This window comes from Egretta garzetta, unplaced genomic scaffold (assembly GCF_000687185.1).
Source record: "Egretta garzetta isolate BGI_Z169 unplaced genomic scaffold, ASM68718v1 scaffold342, whole genome shotgun sequence".
Classification (NCBI taxonomy): Eukaryota; Metazoa; Chordata; class Aves; order Pelecaniformes; family Ardeidae; genus Egretta; species Egretta garzetta.
The window spans coordinates 621,449-631,289 of record NW_009258887.1 but is presented as its reverse complement, the minus strand read 5'-3'; positions in this window follow the sequence as shown (position 1 = coordinate 631,289).

Genomic DNA, 9,841 nt, shown 5'->3' with positions numbered 1-9,841 from the left:
TGTTGTGCAGAAAAAAGCGATCTCAACCCTTTAGTTGAAGCTTCAGGAGTTAGTTATGCATGGGGATGACCTGCCTGGTCCAGGATGGTTTCTACCCTTGTGCTTGGATCTGCATGGTACCTAGTACCGAGACAAACTGGGGGCTGATCCTCTTCAAAGGGATTGGCATCCAGCTGACATCAACTAGTTATATATAGAATCAAACACTCCAGCCACTCATATCTTCCTGGCGAAAGAAGAGAACAGAAAAGATTCAACTGCACCCACAACAAAGAGAGTTTATATCCCTTTCAGGGCTTATGGGAAGATTTAATGGAATGCTCCCCTCATACCCATACAGATCATCTCCTCATCACCTCTGAGAATAATAATCTCTGTGTTATAACCAGGAAAGAGACATTTAAAAATAAGGTGTTAAATATATGGATGGGCAAGACTATATCAGATGAGAATGGCATGGGCTAATCCTTTAGTGAAAGATGAAACCATGCTTCAGTAGTAGCTGATGGCTAAAGTCAGGCAGATGGCTGATATACAAAGTCTGTTCTGAAAAAGAAACGAGAAATTTTTCAGTATTATATGTGCTAGGGAGTAATTGCTCAAAAAGCACACGCCTTGCAAACTGTTATTCAAAATCTTAATTTTCTTTGTGCATTAGGAACAGAAACCTGCAGTAATTTGAAACTTAGTAATATTCAGCATTCCAGGATTCTGTTGTATCAGTTTATCAAATAAATGTGTGATATGTAGAGCACAGATATTTCATGACGGCAACCAACTTCGGACAGAAAGAAACAGTGGCAGAAGGAAACATTACCCCCTTACCCTCCTGTCTGAATGCAGCTAGCTGAATTATGGGACAATAGAAGCAAGACAAAGTTTTTGTATTTCTGATTCGGGTTTGTTCTAGGAACTTTCTTTTTCTTATGGAAAATTATGGTCTTGTTTGGCTTGGAGGATTGATTAGAAAATTGCTTGCATCCTGATATGACAGGAGAAAGGAATTCTGACTGTAAATAGAATCTGGAGAGCAATAAAATACACCAACACAATGTGCATAACTTTTCAAGCAGGAAGCACTCTGAGACAGATAAGATCTATGTGCCTGATACAATGTCCTGAAAGTCTGCCCGTCCAACCAGAAAATTGCATCTTTTTTTCCTCAAGCTTTCCATTTCTAGGCTTAGATTTGCAAAACGTTTTGCTGAGATCCTAGACATCTCTGCCCCAGAGAGGTGTTCATTTTAATCCTCGCTATCAGAATTTACCTGCTGCTTTACTCATACTGGGTAATTCTTTTCTAGTTTTTGCTCTTGGGTGAGCCACTCTTGACAATACCGGCAAGCGTGGTCAAAGTCTTGGTTGAATTTTATCTATTCAATGAAAGGCTAAGATTGTTCTCAGTGGTTCACCACCAAGCTGTCAAGTGGGATTGCAGGAGAGTCTGTCAAGGGTTCATGCTACTCAGTAACATCAGTAATGAAGTAGAGAATGTCAATTAAATGCCAAGTTAGGAAATTTACAAGTGATTCGTAGGGAAGAATTTAAATGTTAAATTAACTTGATATACCGAAAAAACCCAAAAAATCAAATGCAATTCAGTAAAAGCACATCCAAATGAAATTATAAAATGGGCTTTCAACTGTTTGACACTGAACTTGTCTTTAAACTTGAATTTCTGATCCAGGAGGAAATATCAAGAGGCATCCCAAACAGGATAGTCCCGTGTTTAGGGTATTCCGATTCCCATTAATGAATTATTTGATAGAATAAAAGAAGTACACTAGTAAGATAAATTGTGCTTTTACACTACTGGAACAGCACGTGCAATTCAGCCTGCTCTAACTTCTGGATGACTGCAAGCTCTTGAGAATGGTAAGATTACCATTCAAAATTATACTGAAAAAATGTTGAAGTAAATAAAAATCAGTAAAATTAAGAACTAAAATGCAAAGAAGTTGCACATAAGAAGGAAAATCAATTGTGGGGTAGGAAACTACAGAATAACTGCCAAAACCAATATGGCAGAATAATTATATTGAATTACAGCATAAATATTAGTCACTAGTGCAGTACAAAAAAAGGCAAATATAATGAGCTTTGTGAACAGAGTATCAAAAGGACGATAATCTCATTTTACTGCCACTGAGGAGCTGGAACATTTTGATCATCCTCAAGAAAGATACAAAGATACCAAGAACTGAATAAAATCCAGACAACACATGCTAAGGAATATTACCTGCAAGGAAAGCGTGAAAGAATTTAGTTTGTTTGGCTTAGCAAAGAAGAGGAGGTGAGTCATGATAGCAATCTCTTCACATGTAAAATGAGTCTGTAATCTAGACTCCAATCTTGTTCACAAATTTTGGAATTAGAAGTAATCGGCTTATCAGAAGTGTAAACAACATATTAAGAACAACTTTCTTTCTTGGAGGATAGCTGGCATTGGACCAGAACACTGAGCGACGTTGTGGAAAGAATGTCCTTGGCAATTTTTAAAAGCAGGCAGTTTAGACATACTGGTCTTGCCTCAGAACATGGATGTGAACTTGATGACTTCAGATTTCACTTTCAGCCTTACTTTTTGTATAATTCACGTGATACCCCTAGATAGGAGTAATCATTATTTAACAATCCCACCAGTTAACCTATTTGATTAGTGGTTTGCTTTTTGTTGGAATTGATACCAGAATTAGTTTCTATTTTTGCGGTTTTATTTCCAGCGCTTTAACAAATCCAGGAGTTCCTGTTTGGCCTTCACAAAGGGACAGCACTCAGCAGGTTTCAGTTGCACACATATGTTTTGTTTGTGTTTAAGATTTTCACAAGCTTTCACTTACGCATTCAGGAGCTGCTTCTGATTTTGTTTGCAATACTTTAATTTCTGAATAATGGCAATGCCTTAAGAATATCAGATGTCTCATTTGGTGGCCTCGAGGAAAAAATATGCACACAAACACTGAGATGTTTGGAAGTTTTGAGAATTCAACCTACTTATTTGTGATATTTGTTTACAGGTCCAAATGTTTATGGCAATATCCGCAGTTCAGCAAAGTGCTTCTGATCAGAGGTTTAAGAATGTTTTTAGTACTTCTGTTTATTTTGAAACAATTTTATATTTTATGTGTTATTTATTGCATTGTTGAACTTCAAAAGTATATTTTATTCTGAAGAAAAAGCGGTGATAGGTGACACAACCTGAAACTTTACTGACAGGTATTTTTACCTGTAAATTTTATCATTTTGCAGTTGAACTTCAAAAAACTTTGTAGAATGACTATCCTAAAATTCAATTTACTACTTTCTAGTGTGTCAAGATTTTGCCATTAACTGCAATAGAAATAAGCATATGTCATTGCAGTTGGAATAAAGAATGTTTAACTGTTATAGCTGCAAAATTAGAATGGGTCCTGTTGAATGCTACTTTCTTTTATAATGCTCAAAGCAGTTCAAGGCCCCGTAAAACATAACAAGTTGCTAAAACTTCTTTCATATATACGTGACTAGTAGAATGTCCATAATAATGAGTAAAGGTTAAGGAAGGTGAAAGAATTGCAGTACCATGTGACATCATAATAAAATCAAACCTTGGGTTTCAATGAGAAGTTATTATTTAGCAAGTGGCAAACTAGGATGGTTAAGTCAGCTTGTGAGCAAGGACAACATTTACCTGTCTTCTTCCTTTAGGTCACTTTTGTTTAACCAAGAAAGACATTTCCTTTTGGTATTGTCTTTTCCAGCAACTTGTGGGATCTTTCCCACCACACTGTTTCCTCTGATTTGCATAATGGACCAGAAAGGAGGTCCAGGCCAGCAAATGGAAAAAGCCTGAACTACATAGTCATCCACTTCTGTAACTCAGTTCTCCCTCATTTTTCCTTCTTTTCTGTCTTTTTTTGCTTTTTCTATTTTCTGTTCTCTTCAGCATGGAAGAGAATGAGTTACTGTAGCTTTCTCTCAAACAAGACTTAAACTAGAGGCAGTTTAAGTGCTGAATAATGCCTCAGTTCTTAGCAGGTGCTTAATTCATCTTGTGACTGTGACTGCCATATGTGCTTAATTTTATGCCATGAATTTAAATCAATGAACTAGTCAGGGTATTGAAGTTAATACACGTGTAGTGTCTTATTCACAATATGAGTGAAATCGAGAGGTTGACGGATTAGACATGTCTGTTTGTAAAAAAGGGGGTTGTAGTTACTATACAATAACAAAGTCATTGCTCAATTAATGACTTTCCTGACGTTTCTGAATTCTGTATCCATCTTAGCTTCGGACAGCTATTTACAGGTATAGCTGTTACTGGATACCTGTACTGGGTACCTGACCAGAGCCAGAGAATAAATTAGGTAGAGGTAAACTGCCAACAGTTGCTTTTTAAATGAAACTGGTCCTTGTAGATGTGGAGGGCAATAAAGCTTTGCAAAAATAAGGGATGCAGGAGCTTCCCTTATGAAGAAAAGTTCCACTGTCTTATTTTGCAGTGCTTAATTTCAGTAGTCATAACAATCAAGCTGTTAAATTTTTTAAACACAGACAAGCAGAAAGCATAGCCAGATTTACCTCACAATAGATTTTCATGTATGTATAGGACGTTTGGTTTGTGCTAAAGTCAGATGATGTGTATTTAACAAAGAAATGAATGTAAGTAAAGGCTGGCATTAGGAAAAAGCTTGTTCCATTTGTCAAGCAATGAGTTGCTAAAGAAAGCCTGTATTTTAATACATTTGCTAAACCAAAATCTTGAAGAGATCTGACACATTTTCTGTCACAGGTCTTTCCAACTTGTGTTTTTGCCTCTAATGCATTGGATAGTTTTATTTGTCAGTTCTCTCACCTTCTGGAAAATCTGTTTCCCACAAATTTAGCATGATCTAACTGAATGTTTTTCTTGCCAGTAGTAGGGAGGTTTTTTATGTCTTTGTAAAAGATAAGTCCTGAAGAAGATAGACCTATAATCCTGCTTTTACTTAAATTCTGAAGTTGAGCTAACCTAAACCTCCCACATGCATTGCAAATGAAACTTAAGTCCTATTATTGTTAAAAATTTTCATTAAATACTTCTTGCATTCTGACAGAGGCAGTACAGGGTTCCCTATTTTCACTTCTATTTGAATTCATTTGAATGAAAAGAAAAGTTGTAGACTTATCTGGAATTTACTTCCCTGTCTATGAAAAGTGTGGAAAAAGGCATTTTCATGAATATGTCCAGCTTTAAGTTTTTCTTAGGGGAAAAAAAAAATCATTATTTTTGCAGCTGAAAAATGAAGTATTTTCCTTTCAGTTATGTGCTGGATTGGTAGCTTCTCTGTAGCTACATTGGACAGACTGGCAAGAAATCAATACATTTGTGGTATTGTTATAATGTATTCAATAATGCGTAATGTATTTGATAGACTTTTAAAAATATTGTTTGTGTTGTCTTTCTGTTGAGGTTCCAAAGACTATCATTGTTTTTCTGGGATCCATAGGAATACATTCTGTGATTTAGTATTCTCATTATCCTCAAGTTTTTTTTAAAGAAAATTGAATGGTTTATTTTGTAGGATTTATATTTGCCACATCACATCTAGTAACAATTTATTTAGAAAGCTTGCAAGAAAAAAAGAAACTACAACAAAAACCCCCAACCCCATCCTGTTTTAACTGCCTTGTCTGTAACATAAAATGACCTAAAGGAAGACAGCAGGTAAACGTTGCCCTTGTTCACCGGCTCACAGGGTGGCTTAATCATCCTAGTTTGCCATGTGTTAAATAATACTTCCCCTCATTGAAAGGCATGGTTTGATAGTTGTAACTCATTGGAGACTGTGGTCTGTATTTGGCTGGAGTTAAATAATCCTTAATAATAGGTCAAGAAGCAAGGAGCATTTCTTCAAAACCATTTTTTTTCCATGCTGTGGGACTCTTCTGCATTTAGGACAGGCAGGTCAGAAATACATCTTCTGTGCAGAGGTGGTGATGGAGCAGAGCTTCATTTTTTCCTGGAGCATCACCCCTACTCTTCCCTGAGAATGGTACAATTGCCTCAGCAGCCCTGGGGACGCTGTAGTACCATGGGGATGGTTGTAGTTCAGGCTACAAAAACAACAGGTTAGGGGTGGTTTCTCAAAGATTTGTCACTTATAGTTGGCTTACACTTCCATGCTTTATTTCCAGTCTTTGAGAGTTGAAAGACTGTAATTCTAAGAAACCACAAAGCTGAGAGCCCAATTTAATCCCAAGAGCTAAGGCCACAAGCACAGGCCTGTACTGTCAAAGACTTAATCAGAGCCAGCAGCTGGCCAGGAAGCTTTAATTTAGTCTGTGCATTTTCTGATGATCACTACTTGAAAACTCATTCATTTCTGTGGGTGTTCCACTGCTCTGTGAGGGTGACATACTGCTTGGGTTTTTTCTTTCATCAAAAGGGTACAAGTCTGCTCACTACTTAAAACGACATTACATTTTGACATAGTGTCACAAGCATGTATTATGCCTGCGTAAGGAGCTCTTAAAAAGAGAAGCCTTGCGTCTTAAATGTTACATGGCATGTATATCACTTTGGCAGGTCGATGTTTTTTTGGAAATAAGTCCTTTTGATACTGCATTTAATTCTAACTCCTTTCTCCATATCCAGTGAATCTTTCACTAAAGGATTTGGATACCTGACAACTTTATTTCATTAGATTTTAATGCCGGTAGTGTGCTTTTAAAAGGAAGCATTCCAAAACCATAATGAGTTCAACGAAAAGATTCCAAACTTACCATTCTACCAATATGTTGATATTCTGTTTGTTGAAGTCAAATTTGCCAAACAGCAAATTGGCAGAGTATCGTGGGGCTTTCGTTCATAAAGGTGAAGGGGGAAATTAAAGTCCAAAATATGTTTCAGAATGGTAAAGTATGTAGTATGTTTCTAAAGTATTTGAAGATGCAGATCCAACTCAAACCTCAATGTATACCTGATTTTCATGAGCTCCATTGATGCTGTTAGATGACCTGATTAATTTCATACTTCTTTTCCTAGGTTTGTTTTGACAAATCCAACCATTCAGAATTAAGATCCACAGCCTGGACAATGGTTTATAAATAATGTGTGCTTTTAACTGCGTTGTGGCGAAGGTACATACTCATTTTGGTCTGACATGCAGTTCAGGCATCTTGTGAATGCAGGAGCTGGAAATTAAAAAAAAAAATATTTTGAAACTTACAATTAAATCCTGAAATCTTAACAGCTTTGCTGTCCTGGGTCTGCTTTGCTGCTCCTTGTCAGTCCTAACTCGGAGAAAACATACTTGCCTTCTTCATATCCGTTATTTCTTTTCTGTCTGTTAAGTTAAGGCAGCTACAAGCTTGTGATCACACCCAGTGATGCTGGTGGTACTCGTTATGCAAGTATCATTTCAGTAGGAGTTTTGAGACAGGGACTGAAATGCCATCAGACGACAAAAACTTTGCATGTGGCTTCTTTCTCCCTTAAACTACTGAGAATCAGAGGAGTCTCCAGAAAAGTTAGCTGAGTACAGCTCCTGTTTATGAGAGTAGCAATAGGACCGAAGCCTGGCACAGTTGCCACACACAGCGTAGCAGTGCCATCGTGATCAGCAACGCTAGCGCAGACTCAGCCACAGAGGTGTTCAGGCCCAATGTTGTCTCCAGTTTCACAGTCTTAACTTTGAAGTGGCTCCACCTATTAAGCTGTTCTGCGACTCCTCTAATGGTGTCTGAAAAAATTTACCTGAAAAGGGTTTTCAAAGCTTCTCTCAACAACCAACTCTGAACTTAGTCATCAGGCTTAAAATGTTGCTCTAACATCTGTAAATCTGGTGGTTTGAAACTAACATGGAGAAGACAACAAGAGGTTTTTTTATGAGCAGGGCAAATGTCTTTATATGTGGTTTACAGTTCATATGTTTGTTTTTAAGTCAGGACAGTGTGAACTCTTAAAAATAAACAAAGAAGAGAGCAAAATACCCCCACTTAAAAATCAGTCTTAAAATGGTAAACACTGGTAAACAAAGCTGAAAATAATCGGTAGGGAAAATAATTTGTGGTTTAAAGAAAAATAAACTTCTGATCCTACCAGTAAACACCTGTTCAATTTTATGTGTGTTTGGTCTACTGATTGCTAGGGGGTTGCAGTTCCAAAGCAACACTGGACTAGTTGAAGCACAAGTTTGAGAACGCTTCAGCGGAAAGGTGGTTTGCAGGCCAAAAGAAAAGCTTCCAGAGCTAGAAACAGATTTGAACAGAAAGAAGAGTATTTAAACTATTTTTCTTACATCCAAGCATGAGCCACATCAAGCCTGTGTTATATTAAGGATGGCTTATATAGGTTTTCATGCTGAAATAATTTTAAACTAAACATAAAAGCTGCCACCCTGAGAATATCACCTGAGTGTGAAGTCAGAGAAATTGAGATGGAGTTGTGGCTAAGTAGGAAGACTGTGGCATGCGCTCACAGGAACTGTGCTGGCAGGAAATACAGTCATTCAAAACAAAAAAAAGGAATCAGGTGGCCAAATGTTTTCTTAGGGAAAAGTTGGCAGGAAAACACTCTTGTATAAAAAACACCAGTACAAATAAGGTGGAAAAGCTTACTTTAATACTTCCCTTTTTTTCCACTCTTGAGAAAGAGAACAGTTATCAACATTTTAACTTGCTTCAAAAACAGGCAGCTTGGCTGGCGGCCATAGGTCGCCCTGCTGTGAAAATATTCCTGTGGTTGATACTAATACTTCATGGTAACCATTACCATCTGGCAAGAAGCACTCTACAGAAAGTTAACACAGGGACTGTTTTATTTCTGACGTGTTTCAACTATTTTAAACGTTTTTTCCTGAAACAAATATATAAAGCAAGCACATTTTCAGTAATATTTAAAATAAATAGATACATAGAGGTGATACAAATAGAAGAAGCAAGCTGTATTGCAAAGTCCTCTCTTACAGCCTATCAATAAAGAAAAACAAATAGTGTAAAACTGTTGCAGGAGAAGTTGTTTATTATAAGAAAGGTGTTGTCAGTAGTCTTACATGTAGATGCCTCCATTTTTATTTACTATTTTGCTAAAACCAGGTGTTCAGTGTTGTTTCAGTTTGTTCCTCCATTGTTTGGTACTCCGTGCAGTTTATCATCCTGTCTGGGACCTCTGCATAGGACTTTGGTGGACTTCTGGTTTGACAACCGAAGTCAATATTCCTTTAGAATCTTAGGTTTCATTTATTACTTGCTCTAGTTCTTTCCCCCAACTGATAAACTTACTGGGGTGTGAACTTATGTGGGTATATTTTTTACTCATATATTTTTTTTAAGCCCATTGAATTCTTCCAGAAAGGAGAACATACCCTCTTCTTTAATTATAAACTGTATCCAGAGGTCTTCATCTTCTGAAGTAGAATTTTTTTCTTTTGCTATATTCATGTTCCAGGCAGATTCTTTTGTCTACATGAACAACATAATCTAACATAACTTCTAGTTACTACTTTCACAATGCCCTAGAGTGTATCAGCATTCGCTTTATTTTAACTATTAACTGAAAAACATTTTGCTGTTTTCCCTTGAAGAAAGTAACAAGTTTTTTTCTGCTAATAAAAAATGTCTCTTCCGTCTGGTTTATGATTAATCCTTGACCAAATTCTTCCCAGCACTGGAAGTATAGAAACCAGACCATAGTACAGTCTTGCAGCTTCACAACCACCTGGTATGCCATATCACAAGTACACAGCTTAAATATAAATGCGGTTTATGTTGGCAAACTTTCTACCAGAAGAACTTATGATAACTAATGTAGCAGCTACTGGAAGTTCCTGTTATTTTTTCATCAGATATTCTTTATTTTCCCTTAAAACATCTCCAA